Source organism: Dermacentor andersoni, chromosome 4 (assembly GCF_023375885.2).
Source record: "Dermacentor andersoni chromosome 4, qqDerAnde1_hic_scaffold, whole genome shotgun sequence".
Taxonomy (NCBI): domain Eukaryota; kingdom Metazoa; phylum Arthropoda; class Arachnida; order Ixodida; family Ixodidae; genus Dermacentor; species Dermacentor andersoni.
Genome location: NC_092817.1, coordinates 209,682,228 through 209,708,396, shown reverse-complemented (window position 1 = coordinate 209,708,396; position 26,169 = coordinate 209,682,228).

Here is a 26,169-nt window from a genome sequence, read left to right as displayed (position 1 = left end):
ACCGAGTTTTCACCACCCACAGACAAGAAGGCTGTCCAACGCTTCCTTGGTTTGTGCGTATAATATTGGCGCTTCGTCGAGGGATTATCGAGAATGGCTGAGTGTCTGAAACGGCTTACACGTGATGATGTGTCTTTCATTTGGGCGGACGAGCAGCAGCAGTCGTTCAATGAATTGCGCAAGCGTTTGCAAGAGGACCCAATACTTGCTCATTTCGACGAAGACGCTGACACTGAAATTCGTACTGATGCCAGCGATGCGGGTCTCGGCGCAGTTCTGCAGTGGCAAGGTGGTGCGGAACGCACTATTGCTTATGCAAGCCGCAGTCTCACCAAGGATGAGAAAAACTACTCAACCACTGAAAAAGACTGCTTAGTGGTTGTGTGGGCCATTAGTAAATTCCGATGCTACTTGCACGGTAGACCCTTTAAGGCAGTCAATGACCACCACGCGCTGTGCTGGCTTGGCAACCTCAAGGATCTTTCAGGCAGACTAGCACGTTGGAGCCTGCGCCTACAAGAGTACGACATTACAGTTGTCTACCAATCTGGAAGGAAGCACAGTGACGCTGACTGTTTGTCACGCGCACCACTCCCTACGACGTCATCGGACCCTGACCATGACTTGCCATTTGTCGGTGTTATCGACGCCATAAAGGTGACAGCACTAGCGCTCTGACCCTGAGCTGCTGACGCTGATCGAGCACCTTCAAGGAGTTGAAGGTGTTTTACCACGCTCGCTCGTGCCGCGGCTTATCATCGTACTACTTACACAACAACGTCCTTTACAGGAAAAACTGCGGGAGCGGTCCTGATACGCACCTCCTCGTCTTGCCGTTGGCGCTGCGCCAAGACATTTTGCAAGCCTGCCATGATGAGCCATGCGCAGGACACCTGAGATTCGCTAAGACATTAGCAAGGATTTTACAGACGTATTAATGGCCCCGGCTTTTTTCTTCTGTGCAACGGTACGTGAAGACCTGCCGCGAATGTCAGCGCCGCAAGAAACCACCAGTTAAACCAGCTGGCTTTCTCCACCCTGTGGACCCTCCTCAAGCACGATTCCAGCAAATAGTAATGAATCTACTTGGGCCATTCGCAGTGACCTCTTCGCGCAACAGATGGATAGTTGTCGCTTCCGACTACTTAACCCGGTACGCCGAAACCGAAGCTATTCTGCAAGCAAATTCGTTTGAAGTGGCCAAGTCCTTTGTACGCGACATCGTCCTACGACATGGGGCACCGTCTGTTCTCATCACCGACCGCGGTACAGCATTTACAGCGGAACTTATGCAGGACGTTCTCCAGCTGACGCATAGCTCTCACGGCAAGAGCACTGCGTAACACCCTCAAACCAATGGATTACCGGAACGTCTGATCAGAAAGCTGGCTCATATGCTGTCCATGTATGTCGACGTAGAGCACAAGACGTGGAACGAGATTTTACCCTGTGTGACCTTCGCGTATAACACTGCAGTACAGGAGACTACACAGTTTACGCCGTTCGAACTTGTATACGGGCGCCAGGTCACGTCAACACTTAACGCCATGCTACCTCTTTCTGATAATAGCCCGACCAGCGAACACGTGGAAGAGTTCGTACTGTGGGATCTTAAGGTCTCACAGGAGTAGCGAACGCCTCGTGACGTCGTAGCTCCGCCCTCCCGCGAGCCATCACGAGTGGAGCGCCACCGCTGACAACTTGTTCGGAGCGAGGAGACCATGTGGCTTAAGGATATTAGAACATAGGTGAAATGTGCCCGCGCAATGGGACGTCGAATTCCCCAAATCCCCTTATCCTCCTCTCCTTAATTGCGCCCCTACCAGTCTGGCGAAGAAGCTGGTAGGGGCTAATGCACCAAAGGCAATTGAGCCTTTCATGCGCTAGCTAATTGCTACCTCAGCCCAGCAAGCACTATTCACACTTTCATGCGCACTATACATAAAAAAAATATACATACAAGGATAGCGGAAAAATAATAAATAAAAGGTAATACACTCTAAAATACAAGAAACTGACCCCGCGAAGGGAGGAAGAAATATTAACAAAAGGGTCTGTTGCTAGCGCGGCACAGGGTACGAAGAGAACGCGGCACGTAATGTTTTTTGGTTAGGGCGGTGGCCGAAGTCGCGAGAGTCGTGAGCGTAGGTTTGATTGTAGGCCACGTAACACAGGAACGGGCTCGCCATCGTTCCATTGAAGTTGCCGGCGAGACTGATGAGTGCCGCTTTCGTGGTGGTAGTGGTCCCGAACTCCAGCTGGATGGGGCAGGACACTGCCAGGTCAGCTGGCCAAGAGGCAGGTGATCGATGGCTTCCTGGACGAGATGCTATCGGCTGACATTATCCGCCACTCGTCCAGCGCCTGGGCATCTCCAACTGTGTTGGTGCCTAAGAAAGATGGCAGTCATCGCCTGTGCGTAGACTACCACCGTCTCAACGGAGTGATTCCTAAGGATGACTATCCGCTCCCCACGATTAGCTCCAACGTATAAACCCTGGACAGTCATCATCATCATCATCATCAGCCTGGTTACGCCCACTGCAGGGCAAAGGCCTCTCCCATACTTCTCCAACTGCCCCGGTCATGTACTAATTGTGGCCATGTTGACCCTCCAAACTTCCTAATCTCATCTGCCCACCTAACTTTCTGTCGCCCCCTGCTGCGCTTCCCTTCCCTCGGAATCCAGTCCGTAACCCTTAATGACCATCGGTTATCTTCCCTCCTCATTACATGTCCTGCCCATGCCCATTTCTTTTTCTTGATTTCAACTAAGATGTCATTAGCGCGCGTTTGTTCCCTCACCCAATCTGCTCTTTTCTTATCCCTTAATGTTACACCTATCATTATTCTTTCCATAGCTCGTTGCGTCGTCCTCAATTTAAGTAGAACCCTGGACCCTGGACAGTGCTAGGTACTTTACTACGCTGGATGCCTTCAAAGGTTACCTACACGTCCAGATGGATGAGCGTGACCGGTGCAAGGCCGTGTTGACGTCCCACAGAGGGTTATTTGTGTTTACCCGTATGCCCTTTGGTCTGTGCAACGGTCCGGCGACCTTTCAGAGACTCACGGACCGCGTCCTCGGGGAAGCAAAGTGGTCACACTGCATGTGCTACCTCGACGACATCGTCATTTATTCACGAACCTTCGAAGAACACTTGGCCCATGTTGCCGATGTGCTCGAGAAGGTGAGAGCCACCGGGATGACTTTGAATCCTGCGAAAGCCCGACTAGCGCAAACCCGAGTTAAGTTACTGGGGTTTACGCTGGACGGAGGCTCCATTGAGCCGTACCAGGAGAATCTTCGGGCAATCCTCGATTTCCCCGCGCCCAAGGACGTACGTAGCCTCTGCCGCTTTTGGGGAATGGCCAACTTTTACCGGTCATTCGTTCTGTCCTGTGCCCGAGTTCAAGCACCCTTGAGCAAGCTCTTGGATAAGTCGGCCGTGTGGCAGTGGGGACCTGAGCAGCAGCAGGCCTTTTTGCCAACTGTCTAGTGCCATTGCGGAGACAGCGCAGCTCAGACTTAGAGACCTGATCAGACCGTTCGTTGTCAAGACCGACGCGAGCGATCTCTGTTTAGGAGCAGTCCTCTTACAGGAATATGATGGTGTGTTGCAACCGTTGGCCTTTGCCAGCCGCTCCTTGATTCCAGCAGAGAGGAACTATTCCGTGACCGAGAAGGAGTGCCTCGCTATCGTGTTTGCACTACGTAAATTTGATGTCTACCTTGTTGGGACGAAATTCCCAGTGCAAACGGACCACAGTGCGCTCAGTTGGCTGAGGCGGCTTCGTGAGTCTGCGGGCTTGCTGGCGCGCTGGGCTTTAATGATACAGAATTATCCCTTTTTAGTGCAGTATTGAAATGGGAGCACCAACGTTGTAGCTGACGTGCTATCTCGTGCCCCATCGTCCACCAAAAGCATTCCTCCAGGCGTAACAGCCGTTGCCTTCGCGCCAGCAAGCGTCGGGGGCGAAACGATCGCAGAGAGAGGCGAGTCCGCAAGCGTGCAAACCTGTCATTCCGCACTCCAGGCAAGCAGCCCGCCTCTAAACGAGCGAGCAGCAGAGCTTCTCGAAAGCGAAGCCACGACGCCGTTGGCTGCAGTCCTGAGCGGGGATGAGTCTAGACTCCCCTTTGGGAGAATTGGAATTGGATTCAGCCGGCAAAAGCTACTTACGAATCAGCTACAAAAGCTGATTCGTATTGTCACGGAGTGAGCGACGGTCTCAGGGTGACGGAGCACCGAGACGCTGCTGGTAGTGCGGCGGGCGCAGTGGGGATTCCCGCGGATTCATATTTGCTGAATCACGATGGGCTCCTGCTGAAATAAATAGCTACCGATGACGAGGCTGTGGACCCGTTTAAGGTGCTTATTCCCAAGAGTCCGAGAAGCGCACTGTTGCGATCATCTAATGACGAACCCTTGGCCGGTCATTTGAGTGGCTCCAAAGTTATTGCGAAACTAAGCCAAACTGTGACCTGGCCTGGCATAAAACGTGAAAATTTTCGCTATTGCTGTTCCTGTCATGTCTGTCAAATGGTGAAATCAAGGGGTGGCAAGCCGCCCGGGTTGATGAAACCAATTGACAGTGAGCATCCGTGGCAAGTGGCCACCTGCAATCTTATGGAACCTTTCCCCAGGAGTAAGCAGAGTTTCAAGCTGCTGATGGTAGTTGTTGATCATTTTTGAAGTGGGTGTAGTTGTTTCAGCTGCGGAAAGTGACAGCGCGAGCGGTGCTAGAGAGGCTACAGGAAGTTTTTTGTCGGTTCGGCTTTTCGAAATGACTGATTACGGACAACGCGTCCTATTTCACCGCTATTTCCCTAGAAATTAATCACTGCACCACGTCGCCCTACCATCCCCAGTACAATTTGACGGAGAGGGTCAATAGAACCCTCAAACCAATGTTGGCGGCCTTTGCAGTAAGTCAAAAGGATCGGGCAGACCACTTGAGTGAGCTTTCGTTTGCAATCCGAACCGCCGAGAACCGCACGACTGGTTTCCCTCCCGCCTTCCTCAATTTTGGAAGGGAGCTGGCAAATCCGGTGACCAGTGCCATTCAATGCCAGCTCGGGGACGAGGAGGCGCCGGCAGACTGTTCTGTTTACGCTTCAGCACTTCGGGACAGGCGTTGTCTGGCTCTCTGTAGAGCAAAACAGAGTTTGACTTCGGCGAGGACCCAGCAGAAGGCTCAGTACGACCGGAAGCATCGCCATCTTTAATTTAAGGTAGGTGATTTAGTCCTAAAGCACAACCACGCTCTTAGCGACGCGAGCAAGCTTCGCTTGCGCTTAAGTGGCTTGGTCCGTACCGAGTAGAGAAAGTTTGGTGTTCGCTCGCGTAGTTGCTGAAGGATGCCCCTTCGCGAAAACTCAGCCGTTCCCATATCGCCGACATGAAGGCCTTTGTGTCACGGTCCAACGAGCTCGCGCCGGTGCCCAGTGGCACCACTCGCAAGCAACAGGGCACATCCGGGGCGAAGGACCGCCTTCGGACCCCGCACCGGTACAACCTGAGGAAACGGTTACCTGTGTGATATCGCGCCTGACAGCGGACTCTTTCCGCCACCGAAGGCCCTCAGTAATATTGCTTAGCCTCAGTGGGCTAGCTTCTTTGCGGCCAGTGCACGAAAAGAAGCTGGCTCCTGCCCAGCTTTCTGCTAGTCTTGTGGCAGTGTGTTGTATCAGTGTGCATTTTTTTGTATGCATGCTGAGTGCCATTATTGTTTTAATGTTTAAGTGTTCTTGCTGTTCCCGTGTACAGTTGTATAGTTTCGTTAGTCATACAGGTACTGAACATTGTTGTTTCTGGTTTTGTCTGTTTTCCGTTTTTTCCGAGAGCAGCGACGTTAAAGAAAGACATCGCGATGCGCGGTGGTGGAGAGGACAACATTTCCACCCCCCCTCCTGTGCGCTCAGTGATCAGTGCGCTGGCGACCAGCGCGCGTTGTGACCGCCAGGGGTGCGCGCGTGGTGGCCGCCACGAGTGCGCGCGAGCGTGTGCCGGCTCGACTATTGGTGCGTTGGACTATGACATGACGGATGACGCGGCCACGCCGGCAATTGAGCCGCCGAGTATCCCCAGACCAACAGTGTCATTGCTGGCAGGATGTCGCACCAACACAAGCCCCAAACACCCTGCAACATGGTCGCTCGAAGAGAGCGGCGTAGCCCCCACCGTCGATAGGCCAAGGGCAGACCCGGACAATCACCGAGACCGTCTTCCTCTGCGGCTACCTCAAGGCCGCGACCGAGGACCAAAAGGACGGTGGCGACCTGAAAAAGCCAGGAAGCTCAGGAGGCACCCAGGAGCTTCGCCACCGATGCGCCTTGGAAGACGCAGAGACGGGTGACCCAGAGGCTACCGATGGACCGGGTGCCTTAACCATTCCGCGGCCGCACGATTGCCGAAATTGCTCGTGCGGCTCGGGGGGCCCAAATGCCGGCACCGCCCGAGACGGAGTTTTGTGCCACGTGCAGCACTATGGCCTGTTTCCCGAGCCATTTCTCCGGGGACCTACATGTGGCGCACAAAAAGGAGGTCGCCGAGAAGAAGCCCCGTGAGGTGTGCGTCCCGATTGGACAACAGCCGTCTCCGTTGCCGGATTAGGACCTCGCGGCCCTGTGCGAGCGACGCATGCGGGAGAGCCGGGGGTTCGCGGCACTGATCACGGGGCCGCCGTTGCCTGCGCCGCAAGGGAACCCATTGTCAGATGAGGCCGCCCACACGGACTCATTAATGGGTGAGCTGAGCGAACTCTTGTAAGAAAAGCGCGTGTATAAAATCCGTCCATCCCTCCTCCTGTAACCTGACTTAGTTTCTTTTGTGTGTTCTTTTCTTCTCCCACGTTTTTTTAGAAAGTGTTAATAGTGCTTGCTGGGCTGAGGTAGCAATTAGCTAGTGCATGAAAGATTCAATTGTCTTTGGTGCATTAGCCCTTACCAGCTTCTTCGCCAGACTGGTAGAGGGGCTATTAAGGAGTGGAGGATGTGGCGATTTGGGGAATTCGACGCGCCATTGCGCGGGCGCATTTCACCTATGTTCTGCAATCCTTAAGCCACACTGTCTCCTCGGTCCGAACAAGTTGTCAGCGGTGGCGCTCCACTCGCGATGGTTCGGGATGAGGGTGGAGCAAGTGACGTCACGAAGCGGCCGCTGCAGGTTACTGTCGTGACGGTGGTGTGTCTGTCTCCTTGGGACGGCGCCCGGTAGGTACATGCTTCCTCTCGTTCGCCGATACCTTTGTGACTAGGACTGAGCTGACGCACGGTGCCTTTGCCCGTGCTGAGAGCGCGTATCTCGTGCTGATCCTGCCCGGACGCTAAGCCGAAGAACGGGTGCTGTTAAGAACGGCCAGCTGCGGCGCAATGTTTTGCCAACCCGTTGCGACTGTGGAGGCAACATCCCGGGAGCATCGCCGTCAACCTCTAGCCACGGCGTGACTAAATCGACTTTGTGTCGGAAAACAATACGCGCATCCCCCACTCGCCGTCGCTTCAGCTAGGATGCGTTCGATGAAGCAGTCATTGTGCTGAAACCGCCGCCAACCTCTAGCCTCATCGCCGTTGTGACGGAATGAGTTCGGCAGGCCAACTATTGTTACCAAACTCTCCAACGCGGACATGATCTGCTACGCGTGCGTGAGTTGCCGCGGGAACGCCGTTTTGCACTCTTTCCCACGCACCGACCAAGACCCAAGACAACGCGCTACCCGGAACGGCTCCCGAGTTCTACGACGCCCCTCTGACGTCGGCTCCGGACCATCGCCCCTGTGTGTATGCGTGTGTGCGTGTGTGTGTGTAAACCGTGCCGCGGAGAGGCGGCTAGTTTGCGATGACTAAACGAACGTTCGCATCACCTTGTATAGGGAGAGGACCGAGTGTTTAAAAACCGCTGTTGTGCGGCTGCTCAGGACACTCTCTCTCAAGCAGTCATGTTAGACTGATGTACTTTCTCGAACAGTCTTGTTAGACTGATATAAATACTGTAAATAAACCCATATTCCTCGTTCTCGATGAGAAGCAGTCCTTCCCTTCATCAACGTCCTCAGCGTGGATAAGTTGGATGACGGCCCGGGCCAGCTACCTTCTAATTAATGCCCGACTCCAATCTTGACAACGGATCACGAGCGATGGGATTGAGCCCCCAGTCCTGACAACTGGCTGACAGCGGTGGGATGGACTTTGCGACGTGGTGCTGTGACTGCGGTGAGTGCTTGGTTCTTGCTTTGACTCTCTAGGCTTCATTCTGTGGTTGTTCTGCTTAGAACAGTAGGGAAGCTAGGTTGTTGAGTGTTAGCTAGTTTGTGTTTTCCTAGCTAGATTTAGCGAGCAGGACCAAGGCAGTAAAGCAGCAATCATGGAGTTAAGGACACTGCTGAGAGACGAATTGTTGATTGTTGGTGAGAAACTTGGCCTAGATGTACGCAAGGAAATGCTAAAATCGGAATTATTGGAGCTAATTTCGGAAAAGGCAAGTGAGGAAGAAATCGGAATGGGGCTTGAACTTCTGAAAAAAAGAGAGAAACGGGACAGAGAAAGAGAAGAACGGGACAGAGAAGAACGGGAAAGAGAAAGAGAAGAACGGGATAGAGAGAGAGAGGAACGCGATAAAGATCGCGAGTTAAGAAAAATGCAACTTGAACTTGAAAGCAAACGTTTGGAGTTGTCTCAAGGAAGTGAACGCGCTCTGGGACGATCAAGTGAGGCAGAATCGTACCGCATGGACAGGCTATTAAAGCCATTTGAGGTCGGGACCGACATAGGCTTGTTCCTAAGCAATTCTGAAAGGACTTGGGAAAAGATGAACTTCGGCCCGAGTACATGGCCACAGCGGTTGCTGTCTATGTTGCCGTGTGAGGTGGTGGAAGTAATCGCCAGACTGAGTGCACAGGATGCACATGATTATGCAAAAGTTAAGGCTAGTCTCTTGAAGAAATACCGCCTTTCAGCTGAAGCTTTTCTGCAAAGGTTTAGGAGCACAGGCAAGAAAGATAGCGAGGGATATCCGGAGTTTGCATATAGCTTAAAGGCCAACCTAGTCGAGTGGTTTAAAAGCGCGGAAGCGTACGACAGCAGAGACATGATCATTGAATGCATGTGTCTACAGCAGTTTTACAAAACCATCCCCCAAGCTGTAATCTGTAAACAATGTAAACACTGTGGAAAGGGAGGCTGAATTCTGTCGAAACCTCAGCAGTCATGGAGGCATTAAGGAATCAGGGTGTAGACGAGCCGTATGTAAAAATACTGAAAAAGATCTATAGCGGCTCCACAGCCACCGTAGTCCTCCATAAAGAAAGCAACAAAATCCCAATAAAGAAAGGCGTCAGGCAGGGAGATACGATCTCTCCAATGCTATTCACAGCGTGTTTACAGGAGGTATTCAGAGACCTGGATTGGGAAGAATTGGGGATAAAAATTAATGGAGAATACCTTAGTAACTTGCGATTCGCTGATGATATTGCCTTGCTTAGTAACTCAGGGGACCAATTGCAATGCATGCTCACTGACCTGGAGAGGCAAAGCAGAAGAGTGGGTCTAAAAATTAATCTGCAGAAAACTAAAGTAATGTTTAACAGTCTCGGAAGGGAACAGCAGTTTACGATAGGTAGCGAGGCACTGGAAGTGGTAAGAGAATACATCTACTTAGGACAGGTAGTGAGTGCTGATCCAGATCATGAGAGTGAAATAATCAGAAGAATAAGAATGGGCTGGGGTGCGTTTGGCAGGCATTCGGAGATCATGAACAGCAGGTTGCCATTATCCCTCAAGAGAAAAGTGTATAATAGCTGTGTCTTACCAGTACTCACGTACGGGGCAGAAACCTGGAGGCTTACGAAAAGGGTTCTACTCAAATTGAGGACGACGCAACGAGCTATGGAAAGAAGAATGATAGGTGTAACGTTAAGGGATAAGAAAAGAGCAGATTGGGTGAGGGAACAAACGCGAGTTAATGACATCTTAGTTGAAATCAAGAAAAAGAAATGGGCATGGGCAGGACATGTAATGAGGAGGGAAGATAACCGATGGTCATTAAGGGTTACGGACTGGATCCCAAGGGAAGGGAAGCGTAGCAGGGGGCGGCAGAAAGTTAGGTGGGCGGATGAGATTAAGAAGTTTGCAGGGACGGCATGGCCGCAATTAGTACATGACCGGGGTTGTTGGAGAAGTATGGGAGAGGCCTTTGCCCTGCAGTGGGCGTAACCAGGCTGATGATGATGATGATGATGATGACGCAACCCGTAGAAAGTTGAACGCCGAGTACGGAAACTGGGACGGTCGAAATGGACCGCGGAAACCCTTTCCGTTCAAAAAGGGTTCGCAGACTAGACGATCGGAGCCTGTAGACGTGGAGGAAAGGCCCGCAGAAAAGAGCGAGGAGCAACTTAACGGGGAAACCGAAAAAAGGGAACAGAAAAGAAAATTCGAATCTTTGAGACCAATTCGCTGTTACAAACGCCACAAACTGGGACATATAGCTGTAAACTGCGGGAAGCCCAGTGTAGTTTTTTCCTACGTAGAGGAAAAAGACGAGACCATGGAACTTTTAAGCCCATATCTTCGCGACCTGCAAGTTAATGGCAAAGCATGCCGAGTGCTAAGAGACAGTGCCGCCACGATGGACATTGTCCATCCGTCTTACGTGACGGTAAATGACTTCACCGGAGAAGTAGCATGGATAAAACAGGTTGTAGAAGAACACAGCGTGTGTCTGCCCATGGCCGAAGTAAAAATCAGTGGACCATTCGGGGAGCTAGAGACTGAGGCTGCAGTTTCCAAATTTTTGTCACTGCAGTACCCTTACATCTTTTCGAACCGTTCGAATCAGTTACTGCGTGACAAAGGGCTTAAACTGGGAGAGGGCATAGTACAGGCATTGACCCGAGGCCAAGCTTGTAAAATCGCGTCGCTTTCGGCCGAAAATGCACAAGCTCCTCCAGCGGAAACAGAAATGGGGATAACTTCAATACCCGAATCCGAGCTAGACTCGAGCGATGAAAAAGCAGTTGAGGAAAGCCTGCCAGCTGACCAGTTCAATGAGAGCGTAGCAATAGAGTGTGAAAGTTCTAGCCTGCAGGAAGAGCAAGCTGACGCACTCACAAGCGAGACAGGGTCGTTATTATCACCGGCCTCAAGGAACTTTGATCAGCCCTTACGTGTGGATAGAGAGTCAATGGCAGCCGAGCAAAAGAATGATGAGCCCTTAGCTAAATTACATGACACAGCTAAAGAAGGCATTGCTAGGCGCAACGTGACGGTACATGAGAGAGGAGGATTGTTGTATCGGCACTACAGAGATCGAAAGGGTAGGATTTTAGATCAGTTAGTCGTACCTACTTAGTACAGGGAGGACCTTTTGAGTCTCTGTCATGGAAATGGGTGATCTGGCCACCTAGCCATAAACAAATCAAAGGAAAGATTGCTTATGGAATACTACTGGCCTGGCTGTTTCAACGACGTAGAAAACTTTGCGAGGTCATGCGACGCCTGCCAGCGTTCTGGTAAACCAGGAGAGACATGGAAAGCTCCACTGAAGGTAGTGCCATTAATAACAGAGCCTTTCAGACGACTTGTAATAGACACGGTAGGGCCTCTTCCAAAACCAAAATCGGGCTACAGGTACTTGTTTACCATGCTGTGTCCGGCTACCAAGTTTCCAGAAGCAATCGCATTGAAAGAGCTCAGCTCCACCGAAGTAGTAGACGCGCTTTGACAGTGTTTGCACGAGTTGGGTTTCCAGCCGAAATTCAGGCAGATCAAGGGTCAGTATTCACGAGCGCACTGACTTCCACATTCTTGCAAAAGTGCGGGGTAAAGTTAATACACAGTTCTGTCTATCACCCTCAGTCAAACAGTGTAGAGAGGTGGGATTCGGTGCTTAAGCGAGTTTTGCGTGCGCTCTGTTAGGAGCACAACGAGGACTGGGTGTCGGCAACTTTGTGTGCTTTGCGAGCGGTTCCACATGAAGCGACAGGGCTCTCGCCAGCAGAACTAGTGTATGGGAGGACACTCCGTTCTCCACTGAGAATCTTAAGAGAGATGTGGGAAGAAAAAGGGGAGAGTCCAACAGTGGTTGAATACGTGCTAAATTTGTTGGAACGGCTAAGCGCAACCCAAGAAGTAGTCGGAAAGAACAAGGGAGTAGCTCAAAAGAACGCCAAATTCTATTACGACAAGAATGCGAGGCTTCGAACGTTTAACGCCGGAGACCATGTAATGATCCTCAAACCTTCAAGAAAGAACAAGCTTGAAGTTCACTGGGACGGGCCCGTTAAAGTGTTGCACAAACTTTCAGATACTAACTATGCTCTGAAAATGCCCGGTCGCAGGAAGGACGTGAGGATATATCACTGCAATTTGATGAAGCCGTAAGTAGAGCGGAGCGGAGTCGTTAACTATACAATCAAAGCGCAGGATGGCACTAGCACCAAGTTTAAGGAGTATAGGGCGACCTCCAGCTCTGAAATCGGCCTCGAAGAAGTAGTAGAACACTCGGTAAGCTCGCACGCTCTAAGACCCCAGCAGCTAGATGAGCTAAAAGAGGTGTTAGGGGAATATCTCGACAGATTCAGCGATCGGCCGGGTAGAACGGAACTAATAACGCATGAAATTGAGCTGACATCAACCGAACTAGTAAGATCAAAGCCTTACAGGGTGTCTCCAAGACAGAGAGAGATTATGGAGGCAGAGATACAGCGCATGCTAGAGTTGAGAGTTATTGAGCCCGCTGAGAGTGACTACACGTCACCGCTAATACTGGTAGAAACCCCTAACAAGGACCCTTGTCCGTGTGTTGACTACAGGAAGTTATATGCCATCACTAGGGATCAGCTGTAACCGATACCCAACATTGTGGAACGAATTAAAAGAGTTAGCGCTGCTAAATACATTTCAACTATAGATTTCGTGCGGGGGTACTGGCAAGTTCCCCTTTCAGAAAGTGCCAGCCGCTATGCCACATTCATGTCACCTGTAGGCACTTTTCGCCCTCTCGCACTCAGCTTCGGGCTGAAGAACGCGCTGTTTAGCTTCTCTAAGTTAATGGATATTGTCTTAAAAGACTTGCTGGAGTTCGCCTTGCCCTATCTTTATGATGTAGCAATTTTTTCGGACAGCTGGGAACAACACGTATCGCACCTAAAACAGGTGTTCTCACGGTTGAGGGAAGCCGGCTTAACGATGAAAGCGGAAAAGTGTAGGTTTGGTTGTTCGCAGGTTACTTATCTGGGCCATGTTGTCGGTCAGGGCATGAGACGGCCGGCCGAGCTGAAAATAGCTACGATTGGAGAATTTTCTCAGCCGCGCACGAAAACAGACCTTCGTTCATTTTTGGGACTTGTGGGGTACTATCAACGGTACATTCCGAATTACTCGCAAATGGCAACTCCATTAACGGACGCCCTGCGAAAGGGAGCACCGAGTAACGTACACCCGGATAAGGACAAAGAGAACGCTTTCCAATGTTTGAAAGCGCTATTGGTTTTTCGTCCTGTGCTTCGCGCGCCAGACTACACAAAGGAATTCATAGTTCAATGCGACGCAAGCGACAGAGGTATGGGCGTGGTGCTTAGTCAGGTCGGCGACGATAACGAGGAGCATCCTATCCTCTATGCCAGCCGTAAACTAAATGTAAGAGAGGAAGCCTACAGCGCTTCAGAGAAGGAATGCGCTTGTTTAGTATGGGCCGCCCAGAAGTTGTCGTGTTACTTGTACGGAGCGAAGTTTATCTTCGAGACCGACCACTGTCCTCTGACGTGCCTCAATCAAATGTCACACAAAAATGGCCGCTTGCTCCGAAGGAGCCTCACTCTCCAGGAGTACAACTTCTCCGTTAGATATAAGAAGGGAAAGTTGCATAGTAATGCGGATGGTTTGAGCAGGCTAAATTGAATTCTGCGTTTGAGGGTCCCGCCTAAATTTTAGGGTTACTAGTGTTAATTTTTTTAAGCCAAGAAGATGCCCTCTCATTTAGCAGGATTCCCTCCATGATTGCTCAATTTGTCAGCACGTATTTGCTTCAGAAATTCGCATAGCGAAATGCAGCATTTCTTTGTTTCTGCACTTAGGTTTTTTTTTTTTTTTTGAAGCCTAGCGGGTCTAAATTGAGAGCCAAGGTATGTCATTTCGGCGCAGAGCCGTGTTGTGGGGTTCATTTTGCAGTTGCCTGTCCTTGTTGGATGTTTTGGGGCGGTGACATCATTGCACAAGTGGTTACTGCGAGCCAAGACATCACCCCCTGGCCACCAGCCGTTCTCTTCCTGCCCAGCGGTTGTCAGCGTTAGACAGTCGAGATTTTCCGGGCCATGGAGGCGCTGTTAAGAACGGCCAGCTGCAGTGCAAAGTTTTGCCAACCCGTTGCGACTGTGGAGGCAACATCCCGGGAGCATCGCCGCCAACCTCTAGCCACGGCGTGACTAAATCGACTTTGTGTCGGGGAACAATACGCGCATCCCCCACTCTCCGTCGCTTCAGCTAGGATGCGTTCGATGAAGCAGTCCTTGTGCTGAAACCGCCGCTAACCTCTAGCCTCATCGCCGTTGTGACGGAATGAGTTCGGCGGGCAACTATTGTTACCAAACTCTCCAACGCGGACATGATCTGCTACGCGTGCGCGAGTTGCCGCGGGAACGCCGTTTTGCACTCTTTCCCACGCACCGACCAAGACCCAAGACAACGCGCTACTCGGAACGGCTCCCGAGTTCTACGACGCCCCTCTGACGTCGGCTCCGGACCATCGCCCCTGTGTGTATGCGTGTGTGCGTGTGTGTGTGTAAACCGTGCCGCGGAGAGGCGGCTAGTTTGCGATGACTTAACGAACGTTCGCATCACCTTGTATCGGGAGAGGACCGAGTGTTTAAAAACCGCTGTTGTGCGGCTGCTCAGGACACTCTCTCAAGCACTCATGTTAGACTGATGTACTTTCTCGAACAGTCTTGTTAGACTGATATAAATACTGTGAATAAACCCATATTCCTCGTTCTCGATGAGAAGCAGTCCTTCCCGTCATCAACGTCCTCAGCGTGGATAAATTGGACGACGGCATGGGCCAGCTACCTTCTAATTCATGCCCGACTCCAATCTTGACAACGGATCACGAGCGATGGGATTGAGTCCCCAATCGTGACACCCTAGTGCTCGCGCGAGTTCGTACCGTACCATGCCGTGCCGCACTTATCGGAGGCCCAAGCTGAAGGAGATTGCCCGAGCTCTCGCGAGTTGGCCCTTTGGTTATCACAAGAGCCATTAGCATAGCCGCAGGGACTTTTCCTAGCGGTGTGTCCCAGCTTGAGCCTGTGCTCTCGCTGCGACTTGCTACAGGCGCCCCTGACTATTTCCAGCCCTTGGTGCAGGTCCCCTTTGGTTCCCCGCCGCCTCGGGAACGGGCGTTTGTGCAGTGTCGGGTGCCGCTGGGTACAATAAACGGTCCCCGCTAACATAGGGCAATACTGTGTTCTTGTGTGCGTCGCTTGGTAGCCCCATGTGGCCTGAGCTCGCGCGCAGCGGCGCTAGAGGCTGACGGCTGACGCGGCCCTGTGGCTCGCTAAGCTCGAACCCGCGGTGGTCGGTACCCCTGTGAGACATTAAAACCCCACAGTACAAAGAGCCGAAGAGGACGCCACTATCTCGGCATTGTATCCGGAGCCAACAGCATAGCGACAACCTTCGATACAACCAGGGTCGACGCGACGTCCATTATAATACCGGCGCCTGCGTGTGGGTCTGGACGCCCATCCGTCTCCGTGGACTGTCGGAAAAGTTGATCCGCCGGTATTTTGGTCCCTACAAGGTTACACGCCGCCTCAGTGACGTGACCTATGAAGTCGTCCCCTGAAGTTCTGACGCCGGTTCGCTCCGTCGTCGTCCTCACGCTGAAGTTGTTCATGTAGTGCGCATGAAACCATACTATGCGCGTACGTGAACGCCGAGATGTACCTGAAGAGCTCCATTTCATATGTCGCTGAAAGAACATTTATGCGTTGCATATTGCAATCACTCAGTTCAGCCCTTGGGCGCGGCCGGGCAGCCACCATTGACCTTTAGCGCAACCACGTGACGTGACGTCACGACAGCCGGAGGAAAAGCTGGGCCCCAACTCGCGCGCAATATGCAACGCATTCTTGGCTTAACCAAGCTAAGCCTGGCCATTTTTGACGTGACCGAGACGGTCGCTTTTCGCATAGGGGGCAATTGACACAATGATGTGAGGCTCCCGCACCGCGGGACGGCGCGCACAAAGGTCTGCGCCGTGAAAGAAGATGAAGCGCGTAAGCTGCACGCTGTTTTTCTGGCCCGCCATTAAAGAGAAACATCTATCTTGCAAGACTACGTCGTTGATCTACGTTACAATATTTATGCTAGTGCTGTCCCGAGATTTCCAGTGGTTGTACCTTTCCCGAAATGCGCGCATTTTCGTCGGCCTCTGTTCATAATTTAGGGTTTTCGATAAACGTTGAAAACGTAGCACGGCCCCCTGACCGCGCTACTCAAGAAGTGTGAGTGAGTGAGGAAACTTTGTTGTGAACGCCTGCAGAACGGTTAGCCTTCCCCTGTTAGGGAGGCGTTACCATGACGCGGCCATGACGTCTTCGCGGCGTGTGGCGCCTCTACTTCGGCCGCGGCCGTCAATTTATTTCTTTGAGGTAATGTGCAAGCTTCTGCCTTCTTGCCGTTCATCAGCCTCCTTATTTGCCTGTCACTTGTATCCCATTTTGACGATTACGATCCCACGGAAGTTGGTCGTGATGTAATGCCCATGGGATTGAAACCATTTAAATCAATTCTACCGGGGACACGACAGCCGCTTTTGCTCACTGCCAATAATGAGCGCCATTCATAAGCACATAAATTCACAGTCTAAAAAATTATGCGGATCCCACGCCCTGTGTGAATCGATGTAGGTGAAGCTTTCTGTGTTGTGCGCTTTGATTGACGATAATTAGCGGTAATGCTGACTGCAGGTGTACGATTTCTTCAGCGTTTAGTGCATTGCGAGCGCAGTGAGTTGATCGCAAATGTTACCTTGCGGGCACTACGGCTGTTTGTTTGCGTAGTACACAACATATAGCAAGCCTTATTTGCTTGAGGCGTTGTTGTGCGCCATTGTTTGTAACTTATGACCGGGTTGAGCACTGTCTTTGCTTCACATGGTACATCGCATCGCGGCAGACGTGTTGGCAGAGCTATGGATCTCTACGTGTAGAACCACAATCAGATTATCAGGCACGTCGTAGTGGCGTACTCCGGATTAACTTTGATACCCTGGTGTTCTTTAACGTGCCCCTAAATCAAAGTGTACGACCGTTTTATATTTCGCAACCCTTGAAATCTGGCTCCTGTGGCGGGGATCTCACCCGCGACCTCGAGCAAAGCCATAGCCGTCAAGCTGCCATCTGAGGGGTTAGTTTCACATACCACCGCTTCATTAGTGTCGCGTATACCCTACGGTGATTAATTACGGCACTGCGTCTGTACGCCCAGTGTCAGTTGTCTACTTTACAAATTTGCATGCTGTTTATTTTTGAGGAATAGCAAAAACGTACAGTATCATGCCTTCAGCTTGACCGCAACCGCTGTCGTGTCTATAGTAGTAGTGTTTCGTTATCTTCTCACGTCGGTTTTTGCCTGTCCCGTCCTTCCCTCCTGTATGGGAACTGCGAGCGAAGAATAGCAAGTCTGTTATTCACTCGTTACGCGACTACTCTGGTTCTACCTATTCTCTGCCTCTTCTGCCTGCCCCCCACTACCATTCTATCTACCCCCCTTGAGGACTTGTATGTTAGGAGAAGGGTCATCACTGCGGTTTCTGCAATGCTTTTTTTTTTGGGGGGGGGGGGGGGGGGGGGGTCACAGATAATTACGGCTGCCAATAGGCTAATGTAACGACGCCCAGGGAGCTCCAGAGGGCACTGTGCACATGTGAAGCGATGGAAAGGTCCAAAAAGGTCTAAACGTGTTTCTTGCGCCGTGTTTCCTCTTTTCCACGCTCCTTCCATGTATATGCAGGCTCTGAACCTCCCTCCTACACGGCGCGCAAAAGAGCAGCAGCACCAGTGGAAAAGTCGAAGGCTGACACAAAGAAGGCTTACTTTAAAAAAGGTTGTCTTTATTTGTTGGCGTACAGTGGCGTCTCGTCGTGGCGTCCTGCGTCCTTTGCGGGATTTCAGAGCTGTGAGAGCCAAATAGCTGACTTGCCCACTAGAATTTCTGCCGTCCGGATCTACGTTATCCTGCTGCCAAGACGCGAATGGTATATTCAGTTTACTACAGACCTACAAGACTGCTTTTTTTTTATTCTGGTAATTATTTGCGTTCTCCACAGCTATACGGTGCAGGTACTTCTTTTCTAATACAGTACATTATTAAGTGAATTTGTTTTTGATTTATATTTTTTAATAATGTTGTGTTCTTGCTATCATTGTCGCACGTAATCTCCATAGAGTACTCGGGCACCCTCTTGTCAAATACTTTCAATTTTTGCCTGATTACGCCCGCCATTCTGATGCAAATAAACGTAACTTGAACTCATTTTCTCAGAAATAAACGCTGAATGAAGCGATGACCTCATCCTAAACAAGATCAACAAGCGCCGCAGTGTAAAGCGCCGTAGCCAATAAAACTTCGGTTGGGGCTAGTTGTCACATGGTATTTTAAGGTGAAAAATTCAGCGGAGGACCCAAGACAACCACCAAAGAAGAGACGAGACAGGCACTAGCACTGTCAGTTGTTGTTGGTCAGCGCCAGTGCTTGCCTCGTCTCTTCTTTGTGGGTTGTCCTTGGTTTAGCGCTGAATTTATCACCTTCAAAATGCCATAGTGCTCGATCTTCTGATGCCCCTATTCGCAAGCTTGCTTTTTTTTCTGGATGTGATCTTGTACCTTAGAAACGTCCTTCGGACGTCTTTGATATGCTCGTTTTTATTCTCAAGCACCCAATGTAAGCTGCTATCACCGCAACTCCATGATGCCCTGGTAGTAAGCCCCCAAGGTGTGTCGCGGAAGTATGACCACGCTGATTCATTTAGGTTTTGGCATGTACTATATTGTGCGTCGTACTTCGCCACATTCATTTTTCAAAATCTGTCAGGGCTCCAAAAGGCCGTCCATCTTACCCGATTGCCTTCTTCAGTCTCTTGATATTCCATACGAGTGCTTTCATAAAGTTATTTTTCAACTCACTCGGCCCTTTTTCTCTGTGCATTTCCGCAAAACGTGTTTCTATCGCCATGGCTGCCAAATACGCCCGATGGTATGCTACCACTCAAGCCTTTCTCGTGACGTGAGCAACTGAAGTCGCAGGCTTTCTTCAACACGACGTTGACGTTCAGTATGCCTATACTGAAGCACTTTTCGTGGACTTCGCTCGCCTCTTTCTCTCCAGAAAGAAAGAGCGAGAGCGAGAAACTATTTATTTACAGAAAGGCAGGGAGGTCGGCCTGAGCTATAACTTGCTCTGGCCTGCGACTCTACACTGGAGAAAAAGGACGGAAAGGGAAAGGGCTGATGAATGATGATGATGGCATGAGGAACAGGTACGTATATACAAGTTCACAGAGTTGCAGCATCTCTAAAGCCGTGCGTCCAGCCCAGTGGCTCGCAGAAAGGCTATAGCGGCGCTTGTTATCAGGGCTGCGCTGCTTGCATTAGGCCAAGGATCCAAAAGAAACTCTTCGGAAAGGGGCCTCTTATCGACGTTTGCAATGGTTGCAATTGACGAGTTGCTGTCGTTCTTGCGCTTACGCGGGACACACGCAAAATATATGATCATGTGTTTCTGGTACCTTACAGTATTCACAGTTTGGGCTAGTAGCACTGCAACTTATCATATAACGGTTGGTGAATGCGACACCAAGGCGAATCCGACGCACCATGCTTGTTTGGCTTCTTTTCAGCTTGTGAGGCACACGAAATTTCATTTTTTGGTCCCATTTGTGTACTCGCTTGTGACGGCGATCTGGTTCGGTCCAGTGTTCCAACGTACGGCTGCGTATTACGCGACGAAGTTTTCTCTCCAGCGTCACCGCCTACACTACTGGCTCGTGCTAGACACAACACAAACACGCAACGACCGTAATGAAATATCATTTACACGCTAGTTAACATGCTGCCTATGTACACTTCCACTGATTACCGGGATAGGAACGTGGCCCTGTCCTCGGTGACATTATCGTTCTACAGCCGCTCAACACCGCTCGTTAGTAATGACTTTCTTTTGTCGACAGGAGCATACTGTACTTCCTCTGCATACACTTTCGGCTTTACGTGTGACCTCGCATGCCCGCTTATTCTGTTACGCTGACGGCGACCGTTGTCGTACGGCCGCCGCCTCATTCTGAGATTCGCCGTCACCGAAGAGCTCAGAAAGCTGTCTTCACAAACAAGCCACCCGGATTCAACCCCATGTATTTGCAGCATTCGGCATTTGAGAGCTGGGCACGCTAACCATTACGCTACCACCTCCTCCCGGTTTCGCCAACTCTCGCTTATATTCTCTCCACCTTAAACTGCGACTTCTCCTGCCACCCGGACTCCAGCTTTTCCTCTTCTTGTCCCCGCTCCTTTCCCAATGCTGAGACGTTCTTCCGCCGATCTTTGCTCTTTCTTTTTCTCGATAAATGAAGGTATTCATTCATTCATTCCTAAGTTGCTGTAGAAAATAGCGTGTCTTCATCTCCATAACCACCCTGTTTCTCACCTGGACTCTCCCATCGCAAAACAATGTTGCTATGTTGCAAATTGCTGGGCGTCGCATATACAATTTTCTAGGAATGGGCTGCAGCGGGGCGTGCAATTTTCGGTGGGTAACGAGAGAGTATAGAACACCTTCTCTGCCACTTCTACAATCAGCGCACTGCTCCGTGAGCTATTATTCACCGCTTCGACGGCAGACCACTGTCGGAGAAAAATATTCTGGGAACTTGGCCTAAGCATTATTCGATGCAGAAGGCCACAAAAGACCAACAGTACTCCTTAAAAGTGCCTACACTGTATGTACTGCAGTGTTCACTCTCGCTTCCTCTTCATTCTTTTTCTTACCTTCTTCTTTCCTTATCTCCCTGCTTTTCCTTTAATGCGTCGCGCTAGGATTGTTAAAGTAAAAAAAAGTGTAAGCGTGTGAAGTCCGACAAGCTAGCCATGTGGGAGAAGGAGAAAGGGGATGGGACCACAAGCGCGCACGCACGCACGCACGCACGCACGCACGCACGCACGCACGCACGCACACGCACACACACACACACACACACACACACACACACACACACACACACACACACACACACACACACACACACACACACACACACACACACACACACACACACACACATATATATATATATATATATGTTGTCACGTGGTAGTGAGTGAGTGAGTGCAGAAACATTATTGTAGGTCCGGCGAGGACGCGAACTCTTCGCGCACTCGGCTAGTCCCACGTCGGGACCCGCAGGTCTAGCCCACCGGCCCGGTCGCGGGCACGCCGGACAGCCAGGATTTGCTTTTCTAGAGCGGGGCTACGCAGAAGCGAGTCCCACTCCTCCTTGATGAACTTGGGGTATGTCGACGCGCACTCCCAGAGCATGTGCGCTAGAGTGGAGGTCTGCCGGCAGGAGGGGCAGGCGTCGTCGCGATACACGTCCGGGTAAGCCTCGTGGAGAACGGACAGACACGGATACGTGCTGGTCTGCAGAAGCCTAAGCCAAACGGCTCGCGCCCTATTCAACTTGGGGTGAGGGGGAGGAAAGACCCTTCTAGACATGTAGAAGAATCTAATAATCTCGTTGTGAGTAGCGGGAGCGTCCCTGTAGACTTAGGGAGGAGGGGAGTCGGTGCTTCTTGCAGAGGAAGCGCGGTCGCTGAGGTCACGCGCAGCCTCGTGAGCAGACACATTGAGGTTCGGGGAAGCACCCTCGACCGACCCTACGTGAGTCGGAAACCAGTGGATTGAAGGATGCGTGAGAGCATATCGACTCGAGCTGTTAAGAAGACGAGCAGCTTGCTTGGCGATGCAACCCTTCTCAAAAGCCCTAACTGCCGTTATGGAATCGCTATATATCTCGGACCCACGACCGTCTAGCAGGGCGAGGGCGATGGCGGCTTGCTCGGCGACTCCGGGGTCTGAAGTGCGAATGGAGGCGCTATTGGAAATCTTGCCGCTGGAGTCGACCACAACGATGGCAAAGGTCTTCCCATCGCTGTACTCCGCGGCGTCGACGATGCTTGCTCTAATGTCTCGTTGCTCGATCTGTTTGAGGATGGCTGCTGCTCTGGCCTTGCGTCTGCCCTCGTTATAGACGGGATGGACATTTCGGGGCCCAGGGGCCACTTCGAACTTGTCTCGAATGCACCTAGGGATCGGGGTACTGGCCATCGGGAATCCCGTAGGTTGGTAACCCATTGGACGATTGATGTATTAAAGCCGACGCGCTTGACCCGCTGATCAGATTTTCGACGATTGCCGACTGTGTTCGCCGCTATCGTTGTGCTTTAAGTGTAGCCTGACTTTGTGGGCACAAGTTCGCCCTTTAAAACGCTAGTTTTGTCTTTCACAGTATTGATACTGTGTTCTTTAACGTCACTACCACGTGACGTCACTACATCACTGTTCTTTAACGTCACTACATCAATCGTCCAATGTTCCAGACCAATCGCTGGGACCCGCGCGCCTTCCACAAAGTTCTACATTATTCGCGTCGCACACACATGCAATCAGATTACACAAGGTTCGGTCCCAGACAGTGGATGGAACCATCGATAACATTCCAGAAACTTCCCACACATGCAAGCGCGTCCTGCGCTGTGCGATAACATTTGTTTGGTGCTGAAACGTGTCGCCCGATGAAGACAAGTACACGTGTCAATACCCGCCTCTTAAAGAAGCATCGACTCGATGCTCCAAACAAATGGAAGCAATAAAGAAAAGCACTCGTAGCAACAAAAACAACAAAATAGGGAAGTTCGTCAGCGTCCGTAAAAGGGTTTAAGACGCACCACGTGGACCACTCCAGATCGAGCGCGGCGCCGCTGTGAATGCGAAATGCCGTCTGGCACGACCTCACAGTCCAGTGCACCAATACGTCGGATGACCTTGTAGGGTCCGAAATAGCGTCGCAGTAGTTCCTCACTGAGTTCTCGTCGGCGGATCGGAGTCCATACCCATACACGGTCGCATGGCTGGTACTCGACGAAGCGTCGTCGGAGGTTGTAGTGTCGGCTGTCGGTCCTCTGCTGGTTCTTGATCCGCAGGCGGGCGAGCACTCGGGCTTCTTCGGCGTGCTCGAGATAGGTAGTGACGCCAAGATTCTCCTCGTCAGTGAGGTGCGGCAGCATGGCGTGGAGCGTCGTCGTCGGGTTTCTGCCGTAAACCAGCTTAAACGGCGTGATCTGTGTTGTTTCTTGCACCGCCGTGTTGTAAGCGAATGTTACGTACGGCAGGACGGCATCCCAGGTCTTGTGTTCGACGTCGACGTACATTGCTAGCATGTCGGTGAGGGTCTTATTCAGGTGCTCCGTAAGACCATTCGTCTGTGGGTGGTAGGCGGTTGTCCTCCTGTGCCTTGTCTGACTGCATTGCAGAATGGCTTGGGTGAGCTCCGCTGTAAAGGCCGTTCCTCTGTCGGTAATGAGGACTTCTGGGGCGCCATGTCGCAGCAGGATGTTTTTGACAAAGAATTTCGCCAGTTCGGCTGCGCTACCTTTCGGCGGTGCTTTAGTTTCAGCGAAGCGGGTGAGGTAGTCTGTCGCCACGACGATCCCCTTATTTCCGGTTGTTGACGTCGGAAAAGGTCCCAATCTGCCGACCATTCCAGCAATCTGCGATCTGCTGGAATGGTCGGCAAGGAGGCTCGATTGGCTGTAGTAATCCCGCGGGCATTGTCGGTGGTGTCTTGCGTCGCTGACAGTCTCGGCATGTTCTAACATAACGGGCGACGTCGGCGGTCAGGCACGGCCAATAACACCTTTCTTGTATCCTCGATAGTGTCCGAGAAAATCCGAAGTGTCCAGCGGTCGGATCGTCACGTAGGGCGTGCAATACTTCTGGACGCAGTCCTGACGGGACAACAAGAAGGTAGTTGACGCGCACTTGTGAGAAGTTCTTCTTTACGAGTAGGTTGTTTTGAAGCGAGGACGAAGACAATCCTCGTTTAAATGCCCTAGGGACAACGTCGGTGTGCCCTTCCAAATACTCGACGAGGTTTTTCAACTCCGGGTGTGTTCGCTGCTGTTCAGCGAAGTCTTCCGCGCTTAAAGTGCCGATAAAGGCGTCGTCATCTTCGTCATCTTGCGGCGGGGAGTCAACGGGGCCGCATGATAGGCAATCGGCATCAGCGTGTTTTCGTCCGGACTTATAGGTTACTGTGATATCATATTCTTGCGATCTTAGGCTCCACCGCGCCAGCCGTCCTGAAGGTTCTTTTGAATTCGCTAGCCAGCACAAGGCGTGATGGTCGCTGACGACTGTGAATGGCCTGCCATATAGGTAAGGGCGAAATTTCGCTGTAGCGCAAACGACGGCGAGGCATTCCTTTTCGGTTGTAAAATAATTACCTTCCACTTTTGACAACGACCGGGTAGCGTATGCTATCACGTGTTCATGTCTATCTTTTCTCTGGACTAGGACGGCACCGAGGCGTAAGCTACTGGCGTAAGTGTGGATTTTCAGTGTTGGCGCAAGTACGGGCGGCGACTGCATGCGTCATTTGAGTTCTTGAAATGCGTCGGCCTGCGGCGTTTCCCACTTGAACCCGACGTCACATTTAGTTAGCTGTGTCAGCGGCTCAGCGATGCGTGAAAAGTCCTTGACAAAGCGCCTATAGTATGCACACATGGCAAAGAATCTACGTACTGCCTTCTTGTCGATGGGCTGCGGGAACTTTGCGATGGCAGCTGTTTTCTGCGGGTCGGCGCGGACTCCACACTTGCTGATGACGCGGCCTAGGAGCAGAAGTTCATCGTAAGCGAAGCGGCACTTTTCTGGCTTCAGAGCGAACCCTGATGACTTGATGGCCTCTAGTACTGTCGCTAGCCGCCTAAGGTGATCGTCGAAATCGCCGGTGAAGCCGACGACGCATCCAAGTAAACAAGAGAGGTCTGCCACTTCAATACTGCTAACACCGTGTCCATGACGCGCTGGAACGTTTCTGGCGCCGAGCACAGTCCGAATGGCATGACCTTGAACTCGTACAGGCCGTCTGGCGTGATGAAGGTGGTCTTTTCGCGATCTCTCTCGTCGACTTCTATTTGCCAGTAGCCAGACTTGAGATCCATCGGCGAGAAGTGTTTTGCGTTGCAGAGCCGATCTAATGCGTCGTCTATCCGTGGTAGGGGGTATACATCCTTCTTTGTGATCTTGTTCAGTGGACGATAATCGACGCAGAAACGTAAGGTTCCGTCCTTTTTCTTCACCAAAACAACAGGGGATGCCCACGGGCGTTTCGACGGCTGGATGATGTCGTCGCGCCGCATTTCGTCGACTTGTTCTCTTATAGCTTCACGTTCCCGCGTCGAAACTCGGTAAGGGCTCTGGCGTAGTGGTCGAGCGCACTCTTCGGTTATTATGCGATGCTTTGCGACTGGTGTTTGTCGAATCCTCGATGACGTCGAAAAACAGCCTTTGTATCGTCGAAGCAGACTTCTGAGCTGTTGCTGCTTAATCGCGGGGAGACTTGGATTTATGTCGAAGTCTGGCTCGGGAACTATGGTCGTCGGGGTAGATGCGACAGAATCCGAGAGGACAAACGCATCGCTGGTTTCCTGAATTTCCTCGATGTATGCGATCGTCGTGCCCTTGTTGATGTGCTTGAAAACCTGGCTGAAGTTTGTCAGCAGCACTTCAGTTTTCCATCCGTGTAGTCGAGCGATCCGTCTTGCGACACAAATTTCACGGTCTGGCAGTAGACGTTGGTCACCCTCGATGACGCCTTCTACGTCGGCAGGTGTTTCGGTGCCGCCGGAAATGACAATGCTGGAGCGAGGCGGGATGCTGACTTGACTTTCGAGCACGCTTAAGGAATGGTGACTACGAGAGCTCTCCGGCGGTACCGTTCCATCTCCCTACAGCGTTATCGACTTCGACTTCAGTTCGATGATTGCGCCGTATTGGTTCAGGAAGTCCATGCCGAGAATGACGTCTCGTGAACACTGTTGAAGGATAACGAAGGT